General features: G+C 38.6%; 1 long non-coding RNA gene across 2 annotated transcripts in view; it reads left to right on the top strand.

Annotated features, from left to right (window-relative positions):
• LOC124513942 (uncharacterized) overlaps positions 1-14,043 on the top strand; it is a 113,345-nt gene that overhangs the window by 60,894 nt on the left and 38,408 nt on the right. Inside the window, exon 3 of one of the 2 annotated variants that reach the window (XR_006962554.1) lies at positions 2,497-2,754. The exons of the other annotated variant lie outside the window; for it this stretch is intronic. This is a non-coding gene — a long non-coding RNA (uncharacterized LOC124513942). Of the gene's footprint in view, positions 1-2,496; positions 2,755-14,043 lie in introns of those variants that run through there. 2 annotated transcript variants of the gene reach the window in all.

The following is a 14,043-nucleotide window of genomic DNA, read 5'->3' as shown; positions in this document are numbered from 1 at the left end:
AGAATTAACAGTATGGTGTCAACATCCTGGATTTGCCATCTGTCCGTTGATTCATTTAGTAATCATCATATATTTATTGATCAATTATCTTGTGCCAGACACTATGCTAGGTGCTAAGGATGCCATATGATCCCTGACCTCAAGGAGGTTTTAGTTTATTTACAAAACCTTAGTTGGACTTAGAGAAGCTGAGAAATAGGCAATCACATGGAGGATGCTAGCAGAGAATAGAAAAAGCATCACCTAACCCAGCTTTAGGTGGCTGGGGATAGCTTCCTGGCAGAGGTTACCCAGGCCAAAGTGGGGCAGAGTGTTCCAGACTGATGGTGAAGTATATACATTCCCCGAGGCAAGAACTGAAAATAGTTCAGTATGGCTGGGGAATATAGCGTAGTTAAGGGTTGAGAGCATAGGTGGTTAAAGGATTTGGTTAAGGAGGCTATAGTGTATGGATGAGACTCTAGAGATAAGCAGGAGCCAGGTCATAAAGGACCTTATTTGCCACATCAGGGAGTTTGAAGTTCTGCAGTCTAGGAGTGATAAAGTAGTCGCTGAAAAGTTTTTAAGCCAGGAAGTGACATGATCATATTTGTCTTTTGGAAGGATCACTCTGTCTGCAGCTGGAGAGTTGATGGGAGTCAGAAAGAGATGTGAGGAGGTCTTTGCAGTAATCCACCTGAACTGAGATAATGATAATTGGGATGAAAAGAAGGGCTCACGTTTAAGATAGGAGGTAGAGTCCATAGGACTTGGTTACTAGATATGGAGAACAAGGGAAACAAAGAATATGCATAACTTCCAGGTTTCTGTATTGAACAGCTAGGTGGGTTGTATGCTGTTTACTGACATGGAGAACATGGGAGAAAAAGCAGAATTATTGAGTAAAAGTAATGGGTTAAGTTTAAAGTCCCCATGAGATGCCCATACTAAGAACAAACCGGACTGGAGATATAGATACCAGAGTTATCAGCCTATATAGAGATATGATTTGAAATCATGGGATCCCCAGAGCCAGTCTGAGGGTCATTTGCCCTTAGACTCCTTTAGGTATCTGATAACTATAGACCCTCTCCCCATAAAATTTACATATATAATTCTGCATGCAATTTTAGAAGGTTCATAGACCTCTTGAAGCACATCCATGCACCCCTATAATGTCTAGATTAAGAACCTCTGGTTGTGGAATAAGAAGAAAAGAAGCATAAAGTGGAACACTGACATCTCAGAAATGAGTAGAGGGAGAAAAGTCCATGAAGGATGCTGAGAAAGAGAAACTAGAGAGTTAGGAGGTGTCACAGAAAGGCAAGGGAAGAGTTTCAAGAAAGCAGGAATGGCCAGTAGAGTTAAGTGCTGCAGTGAGAAAGAATAAGATGAGGACTAAAAAGTGGTCACTGGCTTTAGCAAGAAAGAGTGTCACTGACATTTGCAAGGGTTGTTTCAGTAAAATGCAGTGATTAAGGAGTGAATAAGAGGAGACGAATTGGGAACAGCAAGTGCAAGCCACATGTTTCCAAGGGGAGGGGGGATGGAGGGGAAGCTTCTCTTTTGTTCGTTTAAGACAGAATTGAGAGTGCAGAGTGTCTTTTAGAATTTTCTTTAAATGTGTCATGCCATTTTCTGATTTCTTTTTTTACCATCAAAAAAGAAAACAAATAAACCAAAGAAATTAGGTCTATGAGAAATGGAGTTTCACAGTTTTCCAGTGCTTCTGTCTGATATTAATAAATGATGAATTGTGGTTTTAAATCCCTCTAGTTCTATATCTCTTCTTTGGTTTTGCTTAAGGTGTCTATCTACCCAGGATCCACAATGCCTCGGGCAATACTAAATTAGCACTATAGGTGTATTCAGGCCTGCCTGGCTGGGAATGAGAGAGGCAATAAGGCTGGTTTCAGACCCTTGATTGAGGAGCCAGCTTCGTAACACCCAGCTTAGTAATTATGGGGGCTTTGTGTTTGCATGCGTGAACCTTAGTTAAGCTTTGTCATAGGTTTTCCAAAACAGCTGGGGCTTTTGGTCTATGAAGACATTAATTTGCGTCTCCAGGGGCTATGCATAAATCAAACTGGGAAAGAGGGAGGAGGAGCGAATTTCTTTGTGTGAATCCCAGCTCCCTGTTAACTGTTTAATTGAGGAGAAGGAAAGAGTCCTATGACAATTACTGAATTAGGGATGCACTATTATCTTCTGCTTGATGTGTTCTTGCTTGGTGTATTTATGCTAAGAAAGGCAGTAAACCCTGTCTCTCCTAAGAAGGCAATGCTTTGTTGACCTTCAATAGAAATGTAGACTCAGATTTCACAGTTTCCCTTGTTTCAAAGGGATGCTTAATGTTGGTAGTGATGGTTGTTAATTTAAACTTTGGTCCTCTTTTCTTACCATCTGCTGTGTCGTGGTGTCTCCGCCATAGTTCAGGGATAACAGCAAGAGTCCCACCTGGGGAAAGCAGAGTAATGACATAGACCTTTGGAAATTCTTCTGTGTCTTCCCCTCTAGCCACAGAGAAGATAACTGGGAGACCACGTCATCATGGAAGGATTTGTCATGTTGGAGTGAATTAACGATGGGAAATGAGCCTGGACCTAAATTCTTCTGACCTTTAGAAATATCAGTATAAATGATGCTGTGGTGAGCCAAGGTTCCCCCTTCCCCGACTATTTTGGATTTATCTTTCAGCCACTGCATGAATCCAACAAGAATGCCAAAATGTTGAAAAATAGAGGTTTTTCATGGTTTTCTTATTTTCATATGTGCTGCCTGATAGAGAAATACGTCCTAGAAAATAGAATATCCTCTGTAAAATACTATAAGAATTCTGCCCCTACCAGCGTGTGTGTTTGTGTGTGTGTATGTTGTGTTGTGTATGTGTGTGTGTGTTTTACTAAACATTCTTAACATTCAAGAGTATGATCATAGAGGGAAGGGATCATGTTCTCCTTTATAACAGCCTTGTGATGCCATTGTCAGAGTTCAAATACCAGAATTCATAGTCCATGACTCAATATGGTATTTCTTGAGTTAGAAGCAAAAAACCATAAATTTTATCAATGTTTTATGGGATGTTTTTTATTAATGAGTATACCAGCAATGTTGATACTTAAGACTTCTATTGGGTAATGTATCTATAGATTTAATAGATTATTTTCTTAGATTGTAAAAAAGAGTATAGCCTATCCAAAAGATTAGCCTACACATTTGAAATCTCTCATAAACCAATTACTTTATATGGACTAGAAGTAAAAAGGCATTGTTCTACAGTAATTTTGGCTACTACCTTAAGATTTAAATTAATAACAAAAATTTTAAACATACTTATAGTATGATCTCTGACACAGCATAATGGGTGATTTATGTACTCAGACATTCTCACAGCATAATACTAAATTGAACTCTGAAGAGTAGAATGTCTACCCAAGGTCAGGTTCCAAGCCATTTCCTATGGTTAATATATTATAAACAGACTTGCTCAATGCAGCTCTCTCTGTTGTACCTCACTTGTAGGTGTTGAATTCTCTACTTCAGCTTGGCTATATAATGATAATCTTTGTAAAACACAGTTTCGTTAACTGCTTTAAAATTACATAAGCAAGAGATTGGGAAAAGAAATGGTCACCTGTTTCAGCTCTCTATTTAAATTACATAAGTTGTTTAAAAACCCCATTTTGTCTGGGATATTCTTCAGTGATAACTGATTAAAAAGGTAAGTATGGTGTGGGAAAATACAAGTTTTTAATTGGCCATAAGGCACAGAATAGAACTATATATTTTTAGATCCAGAAGAGACATTACAGTTTGCTTGATCCAACCCTCTCATTTTACAGATAAGGAAACTATGATCCATATAAGTTTAATGACTTACCCAGGATTGTATACTAAGTTAGTGGCATAGATGGGGCACTGTATCAAGTTCTGTGACTCTTGCTTAGTGGTCTTCTCAGTATTCTATACTGCCTCCAGGAAATTGGAAAGGTGGAAACTGAACTCCACCCTTGTACTTTCAAAGCATACACTCTACCTCTCTCTATGCCTGGAAGTGCTTAATCAGTACTAACCAGTAAGATTAAAATTATTATCTTTTTAATTCAATAAGTTACTTAGGAAAACAACCACATAAAATGGATTGGAAGAGACACTCTGGCAGTAATGCCCGTCAGTATATGTGGCAGGAATTAGATTGGCTGTATTATTATGCATCACAACCTGCTACGAAAGCAGAGTCCCAGGAAAGAGCTACTGGATCTGGCCAATACAACTGCTCTGATTCAATAAGTAACTTGAAGTTTTGATGGAATCGATCACTCATTTGCCTGTGGGCCAGGAAAAAGGAAATCAATGAGCAAAAAGAATCATGATGATAAGAGAATACACCTCAACCCTGCCTTGCCCACATATGCCTGTAGCTGAGCTGTATCTTCCCAAGATTAAAGAAACTTTAAGATTGAAGTCCCACTCTACTCCGCGTGGCACACATGTGTCACACTTCTGGAATAATGCTTTCTATCCCAGGCAGTACATCTTAGAAAAACACTTGACAAACTAGAATAAAACAAAGATGGTCAGGGGCTGGAAAACCTGTCATATTAAGAAAGGTTAGAAACTGGGACATTGTGCCTGGAAAAGAGAAAACTTAGACATGGAGAATAGGAAGGAAATTGACGTATTTTTAAGTACCTACTGTGTGCCAGGCACTTTGTGTACTTCTCCTTTTACTCTTTTTTTTATTTTTTTAAAAAAAATTTTTTTAACATTTATTTATTTTTGAGACAGAGAGAGACAGAGCATGAACGGGGGAGGGGCAGAGAGAGAGGGAGACACAGAATCGGAAGCAGGCTCCAGGCTCTGAGCCATTAGCCCAGAGCCCGACGCGGGGCTCGAACTCACGGACCGCGCGATCGTGACCTGAGCCGAAGTCGGACGCTCAACCGACTGAGCCACCCAGGTGCCCTTCTCCTTTTACTCTTATACAACCCTATGACCATACCTCCTAACACAAAGTTAAGTGTAATAATACATGTTAAGAATGAGATAAACTCAAAGACCCATTTCAACTCTAAAATTATATGAATCTAAGTTGGTACATCTACTGGTTAGGGAGCAACCATGCCCTTTCTGGGCCTTTTGTGGACTTAGCTGGGTACTTAGAGCTCACAGTTGGACAGGCTTTACTTCTGTTACTATGTATATGAGCTATGGGCACAGGTGAAGTATAAATTAATGCCCTGGCCTGTCAAATGGAGAGAAGCTGTTTCAAGGGTTTGTTTCAAGAACAAATTGAGAAATCACTGGGCAAGGTCAAAAGAAATCCATTAATGAAAATTGATTAGCCTCCAGGGTTTCTTTTCTAATTGCAACAGTTTATAATCCAAATGAATTTAGTACCCACTTTCAAATTCCAACTCTTTCACTTTATCTTAATAATTCCTTGCATTAACTTGCCATATGGTTCTTCCCTTTCCAATCTTATGATAATGTCATTTATCTATTCATTCAGACACCTTTGTATTTCTAATATTGGCCAATTACAAAAGCCATCTGTGATTTATATAGCATTCTCACCTAGAGCACAAAGGGTTTCATTTAATTTAAAAATACAAATGTACCATGCCATGAGGAAAATAACCCACAGATAGAGCTAAATAGCTAACCGTTCCTCCCTCTCCCTCAGCCTTCCTTTACCTTTCTTTGGCTACCTTTCTAAAATAAAGCATTTCACAAAAAAAAAAACGAGCTCTTTAGGAATTCCATTACTGTGAGTAGTAGAAGTGAGAAGACACTATCATTAACCTCCTTTGCTCAGTGGCTCTTGCGAGAATTGGAAAGGCAGCTAGGAGTATGGCTTATCACATCCTATGGCAAAGATGACAGTGGGTTGTCACCTGGGAAGGCAATGGGGCAGAGAGAAGCTAGTCAAGAGCTGCTCTAGAGAAATACAAACATAAAAACTTAAGGCTTTTCAATCAGTTGCTCCTCAAACTGGCTGGAATCCCTGTAGAAGGCCAACTGAGTTTTTGAATGTGTCCATTCTTTCTGGAGACTCACTAATCAATTTGGCATTGTGCATTGTAGAAAGGATCAAAAATCAGAATCCATCTATACTGATGGTGATCCAGTGTGTGTTGCCAAAGTTAGGTGAAGTTTTTATAAAATTCCCAAATGCTCAATCCCCTAGAGAAGGGAATTCGCTGACTGTGGTGTAGTTATGTTTCACAGCTAGCCTTCCTCTCAATTTAACTTTACTAAAAGCACCAATGATGTTTCAGAAACAATGTGTGAGGTTTATATTAGAACCATTTTTATTGACCTAACTGAGGCCTTTGATTTAGTCACCCATAAACACTTTCTTCAGAAATTCCATGATTCTGGGCTTAGCGGTGACCCTGTAAAATGGTTTTCTCTCCGTTTAGTTCTTGCCAACTTAGCCTCGACCTGGAGGTCCAAAATACTTGCAGACTGTCATCTTTAGTGAAGATTAACTGAAGCTTCTCTTTGGCTGATGGTGAAGGAGAGTTCAAAGACTATGCAGGCAGCTCCCTTTATGATCACAAAAAAGGTTCTCCTTTTAAAATCATCTCCCTCTTTCTAGCAGATCTGCTTGTGTCAAGGGTACACTTTTTAGCAGAATCTCTTTCTCAAGTTGCTTTCAGTGTATATTATCCCCAAAGGCAAAACATTCATTGTAATACATACAATATAACTTATTGTCAGCAGAATAATAGAATGGCAGAACTAAATGGGATGTTATAGAATCTTTATCTTGATATTCTTGTTTTATAGATGGGGAAACTGAGGCCCAGAGATGTTGAATAACTCATCTGAAGCCATACAGCTACTTAGTGTCAGAGCCTAGAGCAGAACTTAGGTCTCAGGACTCCTGATCAAGTGCTTTTTCTGCTATGTCATGCTGCTTCATGCCTAACTAATTCATTTAGGAGTTACCTGTTATAAATGCTCATATATATTATATATAAGTATATATTATATGGGTATGTCTGTTATATACTCTATGAATGGCAACATAGCCTAACAGTTAAGAGTAGACCTGGGTCTGAATTTTATCTCTTGTATGAATTTACACATCTAACTTAATCTCTGAGCTTTGGCTGACTCATCTGTAAAACTGAAATAATAACACCCACCTGTTAAAATTATGGTGAGAAGGAAATGAGAAACCATATATAAAGGACTTTGGAAAGTGCCCTGCACATAGTAAACTCTCAGTGAAATGCTTACTATTTTTACTTATATATAGCTTTTTTTATGTATAACTCATTCCGCTCCCCCTCCCTACTCCCTAAGATTTCTCTTGGAAATCTTTATTTTATTAAACTAGTATGCAAATGTGTTAAAATGCAGCAACATTTTTTTAAGCTAACCTGAGTCTAGTGTATCAGGTTTTTTTCTAAGCTAATTGCAACCTAATTTGGTTCTGTTCAGTATCACATCTATTTCCACAAACAGGAAATTGTTTTTTCTAGATTTTGATTGGCAGGAATGGTTTTATAAACTTTATTGAATTACATTAGTGTTGCTCTGTGGTGGAGGAGATTCTTTCATTACAAGCCTGTTTCTAGGTGCTTATCTTTTTCATAAAATTACCCTTTGGACTGAAATATTTTCAACTTGTTTTGTATTTCAGATGGGAAGGAAAAAATTGGAGGGCAGGAAAAAAATGGAGAAATTTCGTATAACATTTTATTTGACTACTGAGTAATCACATTTAAAATTTTTCTGTTTGCTCCTGTGGTTTCAAAATGTTAAAACCCCATAAGAACCCAGAAACACACAGCACAATTATTTTAAAGAACAGCTTGCAGAAATTCCACAGGAAGCAACTGTGTATATATGAGATCAGAGTCTTATGAAGACATGGTACCTGGCCCCAGAGGCTTTCTTTTTCAAATTATCTTTGACAATCCAGATTTTTTAAAACAGATTTATTTAAATTGGACTGTGGTGTTTCATATTCCCAACTATCTTTCTTTCTCAACTTGGGTGAGAAATATTTGTCAGGAAAAAATAGAGGTACAAAGTAAATAAAAAGAAGAGATTAGAGAGGAATAAAGGAAAGCAAGGATTTGTAAATGGAGCTGGAAGCTCAACTGAGAGGCTAAGGAATGGCTAATCAGAGATTCCCAAGATGAGAAGCCAGAGCCCAGTGAATGCCCTGGTAATTTTGGTCAAATTGCTGTCACCATGGTGTAAGAAAGATGAGGAACCATTGCAAGAAGAGTTCTGTTCATTAGAGATAATCTCAACTACAGAGGGTGTGACTGAGGACCTGAGAGGGGAGTGGAGGCAGCTGAGCCTTTAGGCTAGACCTCAGAGTGGAAGTGGAGTATAGAAACATCAAAAAGCAGCAAGAACACATAGGTGCAAAGGTTGGGCTCTAGAGTAGAAGCTAAAGAAAGGAGGAACAAGAAGGGACTGTGTAATCACTTGAACCAGTATGAAACTATGTGGTTATTGTAAAATTGACTGTAACTTACCTTAACAACCCCCATTTAAATTGTGAACTCCATCAGAGTAGCACTGATCATCTGTTTACTGCTGTATCCCCAGCACCAAGAGCCATCCTTGGCTCATAGTAGGTGCTCACTAAATATTGGTTGAATGAATGATCTGCATGGAAATTTACTTTAAGCTTTCCTCCCACCAGAGTAAAGATAATTGTATATGTGAACTGCCTGGCTGTGCTGCATTGGAGTAATGGGGAGAAAAAGGTGAAGGAGGATCTTAAACCCAAGATGTGAAGCAGAGACACCTGGGCTTGTGGCAGGGATGGTTTGGATGGCTGCCTTTAGAGTGTTCCATTTACCTTAGTTACTCGGAAAAAAATTGCCTTAATTTTTTTTGACTCTCCTTTCCCTAGTCCTGAGTTATTCTATGCTAGAATTAGGAAGGAAGCAAGGTAGTCCTGAGGAAGAGGCTCCCCATTTGACATCTTACCTGCTATGTACAACCTATGGTTGCTGTTCCATTGCCTGACTACAAACAAAAAAGGAGCAACCTTAGAAATCAGAAACCCTTCTCTCTTGTTACTGTCTTATGCTCATTTGAACCTGTGCAACCCCTCTGTGAGCTTGTTATGCCAGCCTCTAGAACAGTGCCTAGCACCTAACACTCAATAAATACTTATTGAGTATTTATGACCCTGCCTGGTTATGCAGTTTTGAAATACCATCCAGTGTGTTAAGCCCCTTTCCTTCATCCCTTAAAGAATATAGGGCTATATCAGGGTGAGCAATTATGAGGAAATTGGAGAAAAAGAATGGAAAGTAATTATAATTTTATATATTCCCAAATTCTGGTGCACTTTTGGGAATCCCCTAAGTGTCTTAGATGAGTTGCAACTCCAAATCAATGTATAAGGTAGTTATTTTAAATGTACAGTGCTAAGACTCAAGAACATTTAACACCTGTTTTCCTTCTAGGGTGAAAAGGAAATTTTGTGCTCTTCTATATGTGTCATTACACGTGAATACTTACACTTGGAGGTGAAACTGTTAAAACAGTTGTGTCTTTCTTGTGCTTTTCTGGCCCATCAGCTAATGGGTTATACTTAGATATGTAATTCAAGACTTTCTCACTCCTAATCCCAAAGCATTTGAGCATAACCAACGTTTCTCTAGAAGGGGGTGGTATGTGTGGCAGATATGCTTTCTACAGGATGAAAGTTGGAATTTGAATCCCAAAAGGTTTATAGGCAGATTTTGGAGGCTCCCACTCCAGAAGCCAGGAAGCAAAATATCATGGACAACATTTTTAATACTAGGCTAGATGTGTAGGATGTGAAACTAGTACAGGAAATGTAGAACATTTGGCAAGCTTATGCTTCCTGTCTAAAATAACTGTTATGGAACATTAGTGGGAGGTAATGTACTATAGTGAATTCTACTGTTTTCCTTATTAGACTCATTATACTACTGAATTTTCTATATGTTATAGATTTCTTTTATTTTTTCTTGTAAGAAAGGTCACATCCCAACTGTGTATGTATAAGGGGATATCTATATTTAGTTTCTACCTTTAGGTGCATTTGTTTTCCTGAGTTACATCTTCAACAACTGACATGGTGTTGTTCGGGCAAGACATTTATTTTGAGCACTATAAGGTTTCTGATGGGAGTGCTGTAAACTCCAGCTCTAAATTGATGTTGAAGAATCGATAAACTACTTAGCAGAGGAATAAATGACTTGAGGTTAAAATAACTAAGTAAAATGTAACTCTCGCTTTCTGTTCAAGTATGTATAGTGAGAAGGAGCATATTTGACAAAGAAAGCCTTGTATAGTTAACAACCTCAAGATCCTGTTCCTCATCTGGGTAATGTATGCAGATTATTTTTTTAATTTCATTCAGAAAGAGATCATCACGAAGATCAGAATCTGATGACTACAGTTTAGTAAAGGATTTGGAATCATGAAACCAGTTAGATTCTTTTCCTAGAGAAGTCAGAGTTATTTTCCCCTGTTCAGAGTATCTTTATTTGATAGTAATGTGTTAGTGACTATAGAGGACCTAAAGAAGAACTCTTGACTTCTTGACTTCTTCCTTTTTTGGTTTATTCTAAGGACTCTGTCTCTCCCCATTTGATCATTGTTTCAGGTATTTTTCAATAGGATCCAGGGATTAATTAATTCATTCCATAATTCAGCAAAAATTTATTGAGCACCTGCTTGGTGCCAGATACTCCATTAGATATTATAAATACAACAGTAAATGAAAGATATACAAAGGTCCTGCTATCATTGAACTTCAAGGCAGATGAGTGAACAGAAATATATGAATACATACATAGAATTCTTTTTTTAATGTTTATTTTTGAGAGAGAGAGAGGGAGAGAGAGAGAGAGAGAGAGAGAGAGAATGTGAGCAGGGGAGGGGCAGAGAGAGGGAGACACAGAATCCAAAGCAGGCTCCAGGCTCTGAGCTGTCAGCACAAAGCCTGACATGGGGCTTGAACTCAGGAACCATGAGATCATGACCTGAACTGAAGTTGGATGCTTAACTAACTGAGCCACCCAGTTGCCCCTACGTACATAAAATTCTTACTGATGGTGGTTAAGTATGAGGACAGCTATGGAGGAGAAAAAAAATGTCAGGGCCTACTTAGATATCACAGAAGGAAGGTTTCTCTAAAAAAATGCATTTCGGGCTGAGGTGTGATGGAGGAGAAGGCGTCTGATGCACAAATAGCCTAGGAAACAGCAGGCACAGGTTAAAGCAAGAAAGGTTTGGTGTGTTGCAGGAACAGAGGGAAACCCAGCATAGTTGAGGAGAGGGAACATGGCATATATAAATATAAATAAAGTCGGAAGAGGTAAATGGTGCCACATCATACAGAGTTTATAGGCCTCAAGAATTGGGGTTTTAAAATTTGGATTTTATTCTAAAAACAGTGGGAATCCATAGAAAGGTTTTAAGCACAGGAGTAATGTGAACTCTTATATATTTTTTTGTAAAGACTACTTTGGCTGTTTGTGGACAGTGAGTTAAAAGGTGGACAAGAATGGAAGCACAATGGCCAATTAGGTTATTCATTTATTGCAGGAGACTAGGTAAGAGAAAATGCTGACATCGATAAAAGTGATGGTAGCAAAGATGAAGAGAAATGGAGAAATTCAACATGGATTTTGAAGTTATAATCAAAAGGCAGGATCTACTACTGGTTGGGAAGTATGGGATGTTGAAAGAGTAGAAGTCAAGGCTGACTTCCAGTAGAAAGGGAGAAGTGATGATGAAGAAGTAAAGGAATCTAGACAGGAGCAAAGTCTTTGAGCAGGCAAGGGAAGATGGGATTGGGGGATACTCTTTCCATCTCAACAAAGCAGAAGAGAAAGAATAAAGATGTAGGTCACTGTGTAGATTTGGTGGTGGGAAGAGGAGAGAGCTCTTTCTGATGGCTTTTGTTTTCTCCACAAAGTATGAGGCAAGATCATCAGCTAAAGGCAGGAAGTGGGAGAGGAGTGGGAAAGATATAGAAGGATTGCGGAGAGAAGTGAAGATATATCATAGTCAATTTGAAGAATGGGAAATAAGCTTAATGCAGAAGGAACGTTGCGGGGCAAAGATGAGTGCTCAGTTGAGGCTTGTGATTGGAAATACTTTAAATGAAAGTAAAGCCCATCAACTCAGCTATGTGAATTTTCTCCAGCCATGTTCAATAGCTCAGGTCCAGGTCCAGAAAAGGCAGTTTAGCAGAAGTCTACTCCTGTTTTGCCATATGAGTATATCTGGAAGAGCATAGCATGGTAGAATGGGATGGACACTTGACTGGGGTTGAGAAGACCCAGGCTGTAGTGCAGGCTCAAGCTACTTGCAAACCATGTGACTTTAAGTAAGTCGGTTCAACTTGCTCTGCCTCCCTTTTCTCATTGGTAAGATAAGAAGGTTGGACTAAATAATCTTTAAGGTTCTTTCTGGCTCTGAAACTGTGTGATTATTATTTTTTTCCTTGGGAAAATTCCTAATCTCAACCAATTTCTCATTAATATAGTGTTGTGATTAAGCATGTATACTCTGGAGCCAGACTGCTTGGATTTGGATTCTAGCTCCACCCCTTCACAGCTGTGTGACCTTGAGTAAGTCATTTTACCGTTCAGTGCCAGCTTTTTCATCTTTGCAATGGGCATTAAAATGCCACATATATACTTAGTAGGGTATTGTAGTGATTAAATGAGTCAATGCATGTGACACTCTTAGAACAGCACCTATACTATGCCCTCAACAAATGTTAGCCATTACCCCAAATAAGTTCTAGTTCTACATCATCCATTCAGCCGTAAAATGCCTGAAAGCTTGGAATTTCTTCTGCTTGCAAGCACACATACCACCTGACACCATATTTAGAGTACATCATTTTGTTTCAGGTTGGCAGTGTGGCATAGCAAACTGATTTTGGGACCAGATGGGCCTTGTGTCAGATGGGCCTTGGTTTAAATCCTGAGCCTGCCATTTACTTAGCTCTGGGATCTTGGGTAAATAAATTAATGAGCCGGTATTCATGTTCCTCTTCCACAAAATGAGGACAATAGTAATATTTATCTGATAGTCTGTGGGAGAAAATCAAATGAGGTAGTGCGTGTGAAGTACGTGATAGTACAGGGCTCGGCACACAGTCAGGATTTAATGAAAGCAATTATTATGATTATGTTACCATGCCCTAATATTTACTTTGTTACGTCAGTTCTTGAGGTATAGGTAACCTTTGTCCCTGTTACTTGTTATTTTCCTGAAGCACAGAGGAGCAACAAGTAGCCCATTGGAGAGAAAAACCTGAAAGAAAAAGCAGTATCAACCAGTGCATTAGAGACAAGGTGAAGCTAGAAGGACTAGAGTAAAGGAGTGCACACTGTGATTTGTTACAATCAGTATTGTAAACACAGATTTATTTTAACATTGAAATCTTCCTTTAGAATTTGAATATTGTCTTTCAGTGAGAACAGGTTAGTAGAGCCCAAAACAATAGTATGCCTGGTCTCCTCTGCTCTAAGAAGGTCACCATTGCCTTTCATTTCTGGACAAAGGCACCTTCCATGGACCCCTGCTGATCAAGCTCCAGGGAAGTGGCCATTCTTTTGAGGCCCTTGAGCTCCTTGATGGAAAGGCATCATGTGAGGCTGAAAATGTAATAAAATCTCATTCATATCTGACACTCAAAAAACTGCTTTGGAAGCAGCACCTACTTTGCTTCCTACGTTTGAAAACACCCTACTGAGTTATATTGATTTTTTTAAGGAAAAGAGATATGGGGGAGAGCAGCTCATTCCAATGCTTTCGTGTACCGGTTATCAAACTAGATCATTTATAAGGCTCATAAAGGAGCTCAATTAATATCGATGTTTTAATCTCAATGTTGTTTTCCACATGGTATTAATTACAAACATAAATTAGATGCAACTTTTTTCTTATCAATTATAGTTCAGAAAAATATCATATTTAATTCTTCAAGCTGAAATTTTGGTCATTCTTGTTAAATGCATTTCATCTTATCATCTACTAAACTGAATGTTTATGACCAATATCAATGCAAGACTTTATGAACTT

The sequence above is a fragment of the Lynx rufus genome, unplaced genomic scaffold, assembly GCF_022079265.1.
Source record: "Lynx rufus isolate CCGP_SWC_20201006 ecotype Redwood Valley unplaced genomic scaffold, mLynRuf1.p SCAF_19, whole genome shotgun sequence".
NCBI classification, from domain to species: Eukaryota; Metazoa; Chordata; class Mammalia; order Carnivora; family Felidae; genus Lynx; species Lynx rufus.
This window is presented reverse-complemented; position numbering and strand designations above follow the sequence as displayed.